The sequence below is a fragment of the Panthera uncia genome, assembly GCF_023721935.1.
Source record: "Panthera uncia isolate 11264 chromosome A1 unlocalized genomic scaffold, Puncia_PCG_1.0 HiC_scaffold_17, whole genome shotgun sequence".
NCBI classification, from domain to species: Eukaryota; Metazoa; Chordata; class Mammalia; order Carnivora; family Felidae; genus Panthera; species Panthera uncia.
Genome location: NW_026057577.1, coordinates 81,814,508 through 81,828,334, shown reverse-complemented (window position 1 = coordinate 81,828,334; position 13,827 = coordinate 81,814,508).

Here is a 13,827-nt window from a genome sequence, read left to right as displayed (position 1 = left end):
ATAAATAAATAAAATAGCATTTCATCTTTGTAATGTTGGTATCAAAGAAAAGAGCTTGGGAAATAGGTGTTCTGGGTTCTGGTCTTCCCTTTGGTATTCTCTATTTGGCTTGGAGAAAGTAAGTTCATCTGATTCTTCATCTGTAATTAATACATCTAGATTATATTAATGATAGGCTGTACTTTCTTGACCTTTCGCCTGCTTCCCACTTTCCAAGGGCAGTTAGAATGACCAGCTCTCATAGTTGAGTTTAAGGTTTATGATAAGTTAGAGAAATTCATTCAGCACTGTGTGGAAATAGTCAGCTGGTATACCATTGTGCATTTTGTTCCCCAGTTGGTAAGGCATTGCAGTTTATAAACCCTTGAGGAATTTGATAGAAATAACATCTTAGATATCAGATGTAAAATAAAAGATGTTTGAACTTCAAATACTCCATATGGTCTGTCTTATGGTTGACTGGTATTTGGGTTATCTTTCTCTATACAGATTATTGAGAATTCTGTTTTCATTTTTAATCTTCAACTGGTTCACTTACATTCGTTAAAATCTCTTCATAAATGGTCACATCATGGGTATTTGATGCCATATAAATCAACTTATATTCATTGCTTACATTCGTGCTTATATTCGGTATAGAGATAACTGGGTTCTGGGAGAGAATTTATTCATAATTGTTAAAGGCTAGAATTTACTTCATTGTTTTTCTTCCCTCATATTAGCAAATTATAAAGAACAGACCACAGTGGATAGTTCTGGTTTCTTTGATATTGAAAATTTAAAATTGAGGTGACAGGAAAATTATTTTGTGTGTATATTTTAATGCCACAGCATAATTAATGCATCCTAGTGAAAAGGGAATATAAAACATGTACATTAGAATATTCAACTAACACATTGTGGTAGAAACCAAGCTTTCAATAATTATTTTCTTTGTGAAAAAGAAAGAAAAGAAATCCAAGCATTACTACTATTGAATTATAAAACAACAAACTATCTCTTTCTCCGTGGCTTTCATCCATATAATTTACAGTGCAAATGCAATTTTTGGTACACAAATGCTTCTATATTGAGAGCTGTGTGGAAAATAGAATGCCTAGTTCCAATTTTCTTGCCAAACAAAGAAAACAAAATCCTTCCCCATCTTCTGTATTATGTGAGTGCCAATAACGCCTCTTTGATGGTAGCTTTGTGTTGTATTGTGTTTTTGCTTTTAATTAAGATATATTGGGTAAAATAGTGCTTCATTGTATTGTACAAAATACGAAAGCATGGGCTAATTACAGCCTTCAATGGGATTCAGTTTAGACCTCATGTTACTGTCTCATGCCCATTTTTTTAGTGTTTAGTAAAGTATTCTGATGTTATATTTTCTCCTGGGGTTTTCTTTTTGGTTTCTCTTCATCCAAATGAAAAGCAATGACCCCTACCTAAAATGTTAATTAAATGGCTACCTCATTTGTTATAATGTTTTTATTTTAAAATATTCTTACATTTTGGATGCCAAAACTCAATTTTGCCCCATATGGCCTTTTTCACAACACGTGTTTTTAGAGGGCATAATTTTCACAGAAGACAGAATTCAAAGTTAGCAGAAAGCAGGTTGGGAGCCAGACAAATATGGAAGAAATGTCACCCTCATCTTTATTTAAACCTGATTAACCTTTTTAATTTAGTCATTAAGTTTTATTGAAAATGAACCAAATGTGGTCATTAGTTGTGGGAAGAGAATGGAATCAATTTAGACATTAAATTAAAGGGCAAAATCTCTAGAACTTCTAGGTAAAGAAAGATAAAATGGTAGGTTGCTCATTGCAAAGTGATTATAGGGAAAAATATTATCTATATTGAGATTTCAATTTACCCAGATGCCAATCTATTTCAGAATTTGTCATAATGTGATAAAACTCCACTAAAGCCTTCTATATATCTTTTCAAGAAACCAATTAAATATTTGTTAGTTGATTTGCAAAATGACTATGGCTAATATTCCATTTGGGGTTTATTTGATTCTTGAGCATGAGGTATGATTAAGGTGGGGTAGGGATCAAAAGGACAATTTTATCTCCTTTTATATGATCTTAGTAAAATATCTTCATCCACAAATATGATGTAAACAGTGCGTTGCAGGAAAAATGTCTGATGACTCAAAGAAAACATTTTGTGTACATTTTAAAAGAATGATATCAATAACTGTGAAAGGTTCTGTTTTATGTTCTTCCTCTGACCCTTTTTCTAGATGCCTGCAATTTCTTTTGTCATGAATTTTCTGCAAACATCATTAGTGTTCATACAAGTATCTAATCTTCTGTTGAACTGCGTTGGATTAAAATGGAAATTGTAATTGTTGTAATTGTCATTTTCATTCTGCATGCTAACTACAATGGAGTCTATTAAATTATTGCCTGAAAATGCATAATGTTTAATAATGTATTTTGAAAGTTGGTTTTGCCAACGGCAATAATAATGACACACAGATACATATATTATGGAGTGCTTACTATGTGTGCTTACTTGGATTATCTCATTAAATCCTTACAACTATCCTATGATATATCATATGACTACAAGTGAATTCTTATTCTGTTTCAAGATGATACCATGGCTTTTGATACAATTTCACATTTAGTATTTACATCACCTCCCCCTGTCCTAGGAAGTAGGGATTTTTAAAATGAGGAAACTGATGACTTGAAACTTGCATATGGTGAACAGGGTTTCATATCCAGGCAGCTTGCTTCCAGAGTCTGTGGTCTCAGTCAGTATGTAATGCTGCCTTCCTATAAGGATTATACTTTACTTAAGTGAGTGGCAGGCTGGCCTTTCAGCTCTCTCATCCTGAACATTTTTGTGAAGGCAACAATGTTGCATAAAAGGGCTCATCTATCATTTGGCCAATCAACTTGGAAACACAGTACTGCACCCAAGCTTTGTGTATAGAAGAGATATTTATGTCATGGCCCTTGCATAGTGTTCAGCTTTAAAATCTAAGTTGCATCAAATCCTAGGATGGCTCCTCTTTTTTTCTCAAGTGAAAGATTATGTCCTCAATGTGGGCTACAAAATCCCGTATAATCTGGCTATTTTGCTCCCTTCCTCATCTCCTACCACTCTTCCTGGGTTCTGTGGTGGTTCAAGCATATTTGTTATAGTTTTATGCTTTGGAATAACACATATGTTCCTTTGTTTGCATCAAATGATATGTTAATTAAAATGCTTTCACGGTTATCACCAGTGTTTCTTCTGCACTAGCCATTTCTCTTCCGATATTCAAAGTGAACACGTTAGCTTTCCCCTGATGTAAGATTATGCCACTCACAGATGTTACATTTTATTTCCTTCTATTTCCATTAGAGAATTTCAGAACTATGCAAACATTTCTGAAGAGAAGATACTTTCTGGATGGAATCACTGGGAGTATCTTCCCTGTATTAGTTTCCCAGAGCTGTTGTAATAAGGTACCACAAATTGGGTGGCTTTAAATCAGAAATTTATTTTGGTATATCCGGTTTATTTAAAACAGAAATTTATTTTCTCACTTTTCTGGAAGCAACCAATCAAATCAGAAGTCAAGAAGTCAGCAGGGCTATGTTCTCTTTGAGGGCTCTAGGAGAGAATATGTTCCATGACTTTCTCTTGGCTTTTTGTGTGGCTGGCAGTCCTTGGTAATACTTGGCTTGTAGGTCCATGACTCCAACCCCTGTCTCCTTTGTCACATGGATTCTCTCTGTGTGTCTGAGTCTTGTGTCTTTATATAGTACACCGATCTTATAGGATTAGGGCCCATCCTAATTAAGTATGACTTCAGATCCTTGGTGGGCAACTGGGCATTATCTTTTTTTTGTTTCCTCCACCCCCCCTTTTTTTTGAAATTACTACAAATGCATTACTGTGTTACTGGCATTTAGAAAATTTTTACATTATAATTCTTACATGAGAATTGTTTTGGAACCTGGGTCTTGAGAGACTTTAGGGGAATTAATCTTTTTCATTTGCTCTACTTGCTCAAGCTTTCATCCTAAATTTACCTTACTTTCTGTCATATCCTCTAGTTCAATCATATGAAGTTTTTCTTATTCATGTTGCTGTATATATAATACGTAGTAGAATATGTATATGTTAAACTTGTGCCTGACTAGAAATCTACTTGCTCTTTTTGGGGCAGGTCACTTAGATTTAAGTCCTTATCTATTGGGTGGGGGGCTCACTTGTAGTGTATAGGTGGTCTCTGATAGTTACTTCTTCCCACTGGCACTTGCTTATCAGCATTTTTGACTATCACTTAGATTCAGTTTTCTCATTTCTTTAGAAATAAGACATACTATGTTTGTGACCTTAAACTTGTAGAGGAAAGAATTATGTTGTCTTAAAAATAGTATATTCTTCTCTATGTCACCACTTTAACCTGCATTTGGCTGGGGGCTGATGGACTGGTTTTCTACATTTATGGTTAACCCTGTTGCCCTGTATCAGTGTTTGGAAGAAGAGAAAATAGCACCCAGGAAGAAAACCGTCATATCTGAGAAGACTGCCAGACCACCTTGTAACTCAGAGAGCCCTCTGGAGGCTGGTAGACAAAATATTCAATCAAGAATTTATAAGGAAACAATTCTTCCCCTGCCTAAATGACAGATTGGCATATTATGATTGCCATATTTTTGACATTTTTTTTTTGAGAAGAGAAAGTGCTTATAATAAAATAGCACAATTGGGTAACAACCATCATGTTCTATAGTGGAAACCTGAGTCAGACATACCTGGGGGCCAGCTGTATCTTGTTACTTACTAGGTATTGTTACTGTTGGCCAAGAAAGACCAGGAGGAATTCACCAGATCTTTTTACCTCAAAGATATCAATATCCATATGAACAAAATTTTAGCTGAGAGGGAGGTTTTGTTCCCTCATCAATATCTGTAAGTCGAATAGCCTCTGTTTTTCAGACCAGATTAAAAATCACACTGAGGCCAAGAAGTTAATAACAGATATACATCTTCCATTATAATTTCTTTAGTTAAGATGTTTTTCATTATACAAATGATCATCTCCATTTAATAGAACTGTAATCTCTGAAAAACATTTTGAAACAAATATGTTGTGGAGTACTTGGAATAATGGAGACCACCCTTATTCTCTGATGTACCAGAGAGCTGTCTCAGTTGAATACTGTCAATGTGTAATGTCACCAGAAAAACTTAAGACTTCGATAGCTCATTGACTGGATTTGTTAAACTGCAGATTTTTTGATGTTTATAATATAGTAGCCAACTTAATCTGAAAAATGTTACAATCATCTTTCTTCTTAAAAGAAGAAATTTAAATAGGTAGATTTAAATTTAACAGTAAATTTAAACAGGTTTTGATAATAAAAGCAAAAATAAAAAAGAATGAAATAACAGTTTTCTATCCTAGTAAATCCTTTCTTTCCTTTTTTTTTTCATTGTTTATTTTTGAGAGAGAGGGAGAGACAGTACGAGTGAGGGAGAGGCAGAGAGAGAGGGAGACAGGAAACCTGAAGTAGGCTCCAGGGTCTGAGCTGTCAGCACAGAGCCTGACATGGGGGCTGGAACTCGTGAACCGCAAGATCATGACCTGAGCAGAAGTCTCACGCTTAACTGACTCAACCACCCAGGTTCCCCATCTTTTTTCTTTTGAGAGAGTAATACCACAGGAAGGAAGAATTACTGGAGACAAAGGAATACTAGAAAGGAATAAGAATGGGGAAAGCCATACCATCACTTATAATTTCTAGCACTTGCATAGTTGCAAAAGAGAATGTCTATAAATAAATCTTTTTTTGGGTGCAAAACAAGAAAGCTTTTCTGTATAGAATTAAATTTAAATTGGAGGAAAACATTTTGTTGAATCAGAATTTAGTTAATGCTTTTTTCCTGAGAAATCAACGTTTAATCTCAGGGGTATGTTTCATGAATGTTAAAGAACGTTAGCTCTCCTGGGTCCTTTAATCCTTTTGAGAATTCAAGTTTTGTGATTGCTGGCACGTGATATCCTTAATTCAGTTTTTTTTTCCTCTTTTAACCTCTGAAAATATTCTTCTACATATGGCAAGATGGTTTTTGTCCAAGTTGGTAGAATGAAGGGAAAGAAGAGGACTCCCTCCACAGGCCCTGTACACCTGCATCTGCCTGACTGGCCTCCTGCCAACTTCTATCCAATACCTTCTGGGCGTGGTGCAATGAAAGATTCCAAAGTACTTCTCATACGATGTAAATAAACCACAAATAAACTTGCTCTCCCCATTTTACCCACTATAGATAGATACAGATAGAGACAGAGATAGAGAGAGATATAGAGATGGATATATCGATATATCTATATATCAATATATATAGATACAGAGATAGAGACAGAGATAGAAGTATCAATCAATACATCGATATTATCTATCTCTATCTCTATATATAGATACATGATATCTGGAGTGTTCTCCTACTTCAGGACTTTATGCAAACCATCAAAGGCTGTACTGAGGAACAGCTAAACCCACCCTATTGAAGGAGATCTACAAGAACTTGATAGTATATATGGATGTACAGATTATATATAGGTATATAAAGGTATCTACACAGCACACATCTGCACGCACACATACCTATAAATTATGAAAAAAGGAATTGGTGGTGGGTTATAAATGAGGTGAACACTGCCCTGCATCAGAGGGTGTGCTATGAAGGGGCAGTAGGTACTGGAGTTATCCTAGTGTGGTCTGGGTTTTATTCCTGGCTGCACAGCTGCTAATCTAATTCTCTTGCCTTTCTAGGAATTCATGAACTGCTTAACAATCATCCGAAAAATTACCCTTTTGCTGAATGGTAGCTACAGTGACTTCATAAGTTTATGCTAATAATAAATGCTTTGTTCAGACAACATATTTTTAGTATATATGTAACTTGAATAATCAGAAGGCTTACTTCATTTAAAATGTGTCCACTTAAACATTGAAAAAATTTTGAGCTGGAAGCTTTGGGTTGTTTTCTTGTCATAATCTCTTGTAACCCTAACTCCAAAAGCATAATTATTTAAGGTATTTGTTTTTAATTGCATGGGAATAACTGTACCTTATTTCATACAGAATTTGATTTTTATTTTGGACATTTGACTTTCAAAGCCCTGTGACTAAATGCATTCTGGCCAACTAGGGGAGTCCTTTTTTTTTTATAAGACTTTTTTTGCCTGTTCTGTTCCCCTTGCATTTGTGTGCTATTTTATGCTGCAGACCTGGGCTCAGTGATGGAAGGGTTTAAAATTCCATGTGGCAAAACAAGTGGCTTTCTTCCTGTCATCTGAAAATGGCACTTGCTGTTGGCTATAAAACAAATAAATAAACAAAAAACTTTTCATCGAATACCATTTAAATATTTTCTTTTGTCATTTATTTACCCCTACGCCCACTGCAGCCGGTTCAGTTCTTATTTAATGATTTCATGCCTATTATTTTGTTGGTTTCTTAACTGACTTGATGGGAAATTATTCACTTCATGTATAATACAAAGTATGCTGATTATTTAACCCTTCTCTTTATTTCATTTGTAAGAATCAGCAACCTTAAAAATATATATTAATATATATATTATTAATATATATTAATAAACATGCAATATATTTAATTAATAATATTAATAATATTAATGTAATATTTAATATATATCCCTTTAGAGATAAAGGTAGCTGCAGCTACTAAAGGACATAGATTAAATCATTGTCAGAAAACCTAATGTATTCTTTTAGTCTGTTTATTCTCTATTTGTAGAATTATTAACATAAAAAATAGGACAAAAGTAAATAAGGACAAAGCCATTTTGAAGACAAATAGCATAGAGAAATATTCTACAGTCACTGATTGCTTTTTCCCAAATGGTACCTATCTTGATGCCTAGTACATAATAATCACTTCTTAGCTGCTTTATAAGTAGATCTACAATATTTAACATTTTCTAAGATTGTATCTTTCAATCTTCTGAAGAACCATAGCCTACCTCTTACAGTAGGATTTAGAGTGATAGAAAGATAACTCATATGTAGGTAACTCTAGGCTTGTCAAGGAACAATTCCTTGTAGAATTCCCTGCAAACAGTATATCTGGATGTAAAATTTGATCACATTTCATTTCATCAGCAGCATCCTTACCTAAAAAAGTGATTATTGCACATTCATCTCTGCAAAGCCTACTACTTAATATAAGGGTTTCAAAGGCAAGATCTCCAGGGTTCTAATCCTAGAGCTAGTTCCAGGCTAATATAGATCTTGACAAATATAATATAGATCTTGACAAATGCCAGGGGAAACTAAAAGAGGGATAGCCTTCCATGGGATGAAGTGATAGGAGAAGCTTTAAAGGTGAAATGAGTCTTGACCTGTATTGTGAAGACAGACAGATTTTAGCTGATCATGGAGAAAAATGAAGGGCATTTAAAAAAAGACATAAAGTGTGAGCAAATACTAAAATCAGGACACACACAAGAATATTTTCAGGGATAATACATTAAACAGTTTTCCTTGAATAAACTGTTTGAGTAGGGAAATGTTAAGAAATAGGTAAATTTAGATCAATGTAAAGAATTTGGATTTAGTCCTGGAGGCAGATGGGAATGATTGAATATTTTGATTGCATAAAGTAATATTTTATGTATTACTTCTTTAAGCATGAACTTCTTTCTCAAATAATTGAAGTACTTTGCTTCTATGAGTTTTGAAAAGGCTCATCTTTGTCTGCCATCATATTATGTTCTCCAGTTATCATTCATTTAACCTTTTAATTTGTTTTTTAAAGAAGTATCTCTATACTTCATATTATTTATCCTTACCCAACTTTTAGACTTCATAGAAATTATTTGTTTAGTATAATATAAAGAGATAATGAGTATCTCTTTTCTACACATAGATTAAAAACAAATTAAAATTGTTACATGTGAGCTTACGAACAGTGGCATTATGCTATTTAATATATTGTTTCCCTTCAATGAGAATTTTCTTTCTCAGAGACTGAATGCATCTTTCGATGGCAAAAGGAAAAGACAAAGAAACAGACACAGCCAGAAGTATGAAGTTTGATCTTTGGCTCTTCCAACCTAGCTGTGTCCACTCATCAAAATTTCATGAGCAGTCTCCAAAGTCATTTGGAGTTCACCAAATCAAATTACCTCTCATATTACCTTTTTACCTATCCTAACATTCTGTTCTTCCTGCAAATATGGCATGATCAAATTTCCTATTGTTATACTTGTCTCAAGAGACAAGTATATTACATCCGATCCCTTCATCAATTGGTACAAATTAGCATAATAAATGTGAGGTCTCTCTTTATGATCATGGGATATATTGCTATTAGGCAGAATGTCTTCTTTTTATCCAGACCTCAAGTAAACTATAGTTCCTTTAAAAATTAATAAATTGAGATATTCTATCATTTTGCACTATCGGTCTAAAAGCCACAGTCCATGCAATTTCTTCTTGTGACATTGAAAATTGCAATAAAGTTCTAAAATAGTTCACTAGAAAACAGTAATTACATTTAAAACGTTGTAACTATGAGAATTTAACAGACTTTTTTCATCCAAAGTGACTAATGCTTAGTAAACACGTTACCATTAGTCATTGTTTGGAGAACTTCAGTATGCTCACACGATGTAACGATGTCATTTTCTAACATCTTCCTTGGTTAGTATATGTAGTCCCATTTTACAAAATTCATTAATTCTTTTAATGTCATTCAATGTTTACTTTGCTTGAAGCATTCTTGGAATGTGGATCATGGATACTTCTTACTGTTTTTGATTTCAGAGTTAGCTACCCAATAGTCTCTAACTATTATTTTGACTCCTTTTGACCCAGGAAGCCTGCAACATTTATTAAGAACCTCTATGTTCATGGTGAGCTCTATTTTGGTACGGCACTAATAATTGTGAAATATGACTACCTTGTTTTCCTATTTGTAACTAATCTTTACCTACAGTTAGTTAACACTCACCACTATTATACATGAAATAATCTACCCAGGAAAAAACCAAATAGCTGACGTATCACAGTGCAACCCTAAAATGCCCTTTGGTGATTATATAAAAACAACTCTGAGATAATAATAACAAAAATAATGAGTTAACATGTATTGAAAGATTACAGTGCTGTAGACACTGTGTTAAGCACTTTATAAGCATTGTCACCTTTAATTTTCAAAACAACCTTAGGGTATTAACTGTAACTATTTCCATTTTCAGATGAAGGGACTTAAACACAGAAGATTATATGGTGGAGTGTGGAAATAATTCCAAGTTGACTTCAAAAAATGTTATTTCCCCATTGATAATGTAAACTTTTTCATTAGCCAATTAAATTTAATATTAGCCAATAAAATAACCAATTAATCTTATCACGTTATACAGTTTGAATTTCATGCTGTTTTCAAAGGAAAAGAAGAATAGTTTTCTATTAATTCGGTTGTGATCCTTGGTAACAAACACTTTCCCATTCTCTTGCAGAAAAGAAAAACGTTTCATCTGGTGCGCCTGTAGAATGTGTATAGTTCCTTAACTGGAAAATCTCTGACCCAGACTGGATGTTCACTCAGGTCACCGATAACAAATGGGCCTGTCACACTGGGGTTGAGGAAGTAGGAAGTTTGTGTCTGGGAGAACATGGAATAGTCCGAGACAGCAAATAACAGGTATAGAAAAAGACACATGCTGGTTTGGTCCCTTCTTCTTGTCCTACAAAATTACTCTATGTGTTGGTGACAGTGCCCTTTGCCATTTAACCTGGGAAGAAAGGAGTAACAGAGAGATTGTACTTATTACTTCTGCATTTCTTCCATTATGTATTTCAGATCTGATCTCCTACCTAAACCAAGGATAAACCACCATTATCCTTCTTCACAGACGTCCTTTCTTCTTAACATGATTTTATATGAAATAATTTGACCTGCTCAATAATTTATTAAAATTAACTATAATATTTTTGTGGATTCCTTGAAAATATTTTCTAGGTCTCAGGAAGGGGAAATTACATATTAAAACCCGAATAATGGATAATTAGCTTAGGAGGGGCCAAGATGGTGGAGCAGCATGGAAATTCTCTGCTTTTGTCCCTGTAATGCAGCTGGATCAGCACCAAAAACTGAATAATGGAGCATATCACAGAGGCAGAGATGACCTCTAAGATAACCGCTAATCACATGATAAGTGATTAGTATTTACATTAGAGATGAAAATAATCTAAGTAGACTGATTTAGATTTTTAATAGGAAAATCAGTTATAATCCATTTAGTTATTGCAAACTTGTCAACATTGCTTTAGCTTTATTTGGTGTTAAAATATTTCATAATTCAAAAGGAATATTTTAAAGATTGTATTAAGGTGTGATAAACCTAAGAGGAGCTCACAAATTCTCATATACTGTTATAGAATATTTATAATGGAGGAGATGTTTTTAACTAGAATGTTATTTAAGAACAGAATATGTGATTTAAATTATACCAATATGTTATACATTTAAGATTTAATTACCCAAACTTTTTTTTTAAAGTTAGTTACTATTCATTTCAGTTTTTAAAATGTTTGAATAAGTCCCAAGAGATGCAAAACTGAAACTAACCATTTTAACATGTAAAAAAGTATTTAAGGATATATACATTCACAGTTTAGGTTTTTTGTTTTTGTTTTTAAATTTTAGAGAGGGAAAGAAAGAGCTCTAGCAGAGGAGAGGGGAGAGGGAGAGAGAAAATCTCAAGCATGCTGAGTGTGGGCCTCGATCCCATGACTCTAGGATCCCAAGCTGAGCCAAAATCAAAAGTAGGATGCTCAGCTGCCTGAGCTACTTGGGTGCACCGACATTTTAGGTCCTCCTGAATCTTTTTCTTTATAATGTTTATGATCTTATAGAAAGATTATTTGTCATAGTCTGATCTTGAGCTAAAAACTTAACAAAATATGATTTGTTAGTTGCTTGACATGCCACACAAGACCATATAATACCAGCAAATGCATTTATAGTAAGTGAATGACATAAAATACATAAATCTTAGTCAGCATGTGAGGAGATATGAAAAGACAGAATAAAAACATTTTTACTATTGACTAATAAATGTCAGAAGATATAATTGAATGAAAAAGGAAGGAAGAAAGCTATCTAATATGAGACATGTTTAGTAAATGATTTAAAGTAAAATAATGTAGAGACACAGAGGAGAAACACTCCCATTATTACTTGGAAGGGAATGTGAAGGGCCCCACATCCCAGAGTTGGGATGAGAAGGGCCCTCTCTGAATGGCTGTCCAGAATGATGCTGGGTCACTATGATCAGCTTTGGCACCTCATTATCTAAGAGCTGTGTGCACATATAAGAACTTCTGAGAGAAGCAATGGGTAAGATTGATAAGAACATGACAAAAAGGATAGAAGAAACAATTTATAAAGGAAGATTAAAGGTGCTGAAGATTTTTTTGTGAGTTCTGAGGAACAACAAAGTAAGAAAACGATAATAGTCTAAATATAAATAACAAATGGAGACAGTAATTACTGAACACTTTTGAAAGGAATAATGAAATGAAATGAAATTTCAGGTGAATGTGGAATGTATGAGAAAATTCCCTTGTATGAAATATATAACAGTCAGACTGCATAACCTCAAGAGAGAAGCTACCTCATGGGTGCAGTCCCCATGGCTTCACATTCTACAAGACAATCTGGGAGGAACAGCAGAGATTCCAGGTCCAGAGGAGCAGGTCCATAAGCCCTTAGGCAGCTTAGTGTTACACTGTAGCTGCTGTTTGAATGAACTGAATCTGCCAGGTCACCACTAATAACCAGGGCAGACAGGCAAAAGCATATTCAGGATTTCTGGAAAGGTCAGCTGCATAGAAGCAGAACTCACTAAAGACGTAGTTACACGAGAAACTGATTAAAGCAGAGTGAAGCAGAGACTAAGAATATAGGAAGGAGGGAATCTGGGGGAAATGTATATTGTTGGAGAGATGGAGGTTATGTTTCATCAGAACTGGGTGGATTCCAAAAAGGAATTTATTGCCAATGAATTAGACTCTCCATGTTCATGAAGGAGGAGGTTTGGTAGTTGGAAAATACTTTACATAAGAAAAGCCCACAAGAAGGTTAGAACACTCAAATGCCTATAGCAGATAGGGAGTAGCACAAATGTGGGAAGATCTTAACTCTTACAGTGAAAAGAGAGGAAAAATAAAAGCAGAAACTGGGATGAAAATTGGCAAGTGACACTTTGTCTCAGCATAAAAGAAGCCAAAAGCAGTACTTTGGATTATGGCACACAGAAGAATGCATGCCCTATTTCGAGAGGAAGCAGTATTTAAATCCACTAGAATATTGCCATCTGGAATGTTGCCTCATCTCTGATTTTCAAGAGAAGGTGAAAGTATGAATTTTAAAATTGGACACTAATTAAAGAAGAAAACTAACCAAGGGGGCTGACTATGTAAGTCTAAAGAAATGTCATTTAGATTTGGGTCCTCTATTATCTTCTGCTATATATTATGATGTATTATTATATAGATTCTTAACATCAATAAAATCACTTCTTAATGAGTTAAGTCCTCCTATGATAATTTCATCTTTTAAGGGAGAACACCAAGAAGTACAGAAACCCATTTTCAGCATTCTCCTCTTATCTTGAGAAAATTTTCAAAGATAACTAAGGTCTAAATTAAAAATAAGAAATTTATGGGGCACCTGGGTAGTTCAGTCGGTTAAGCATCCAACTTTGGCTCAGGTCATTTTATCTCACAGTTCATGAGTTCAAGCCCCACACCTGGCTCACTGCTGTCAGTGCAGAGCCTGCTTCAGA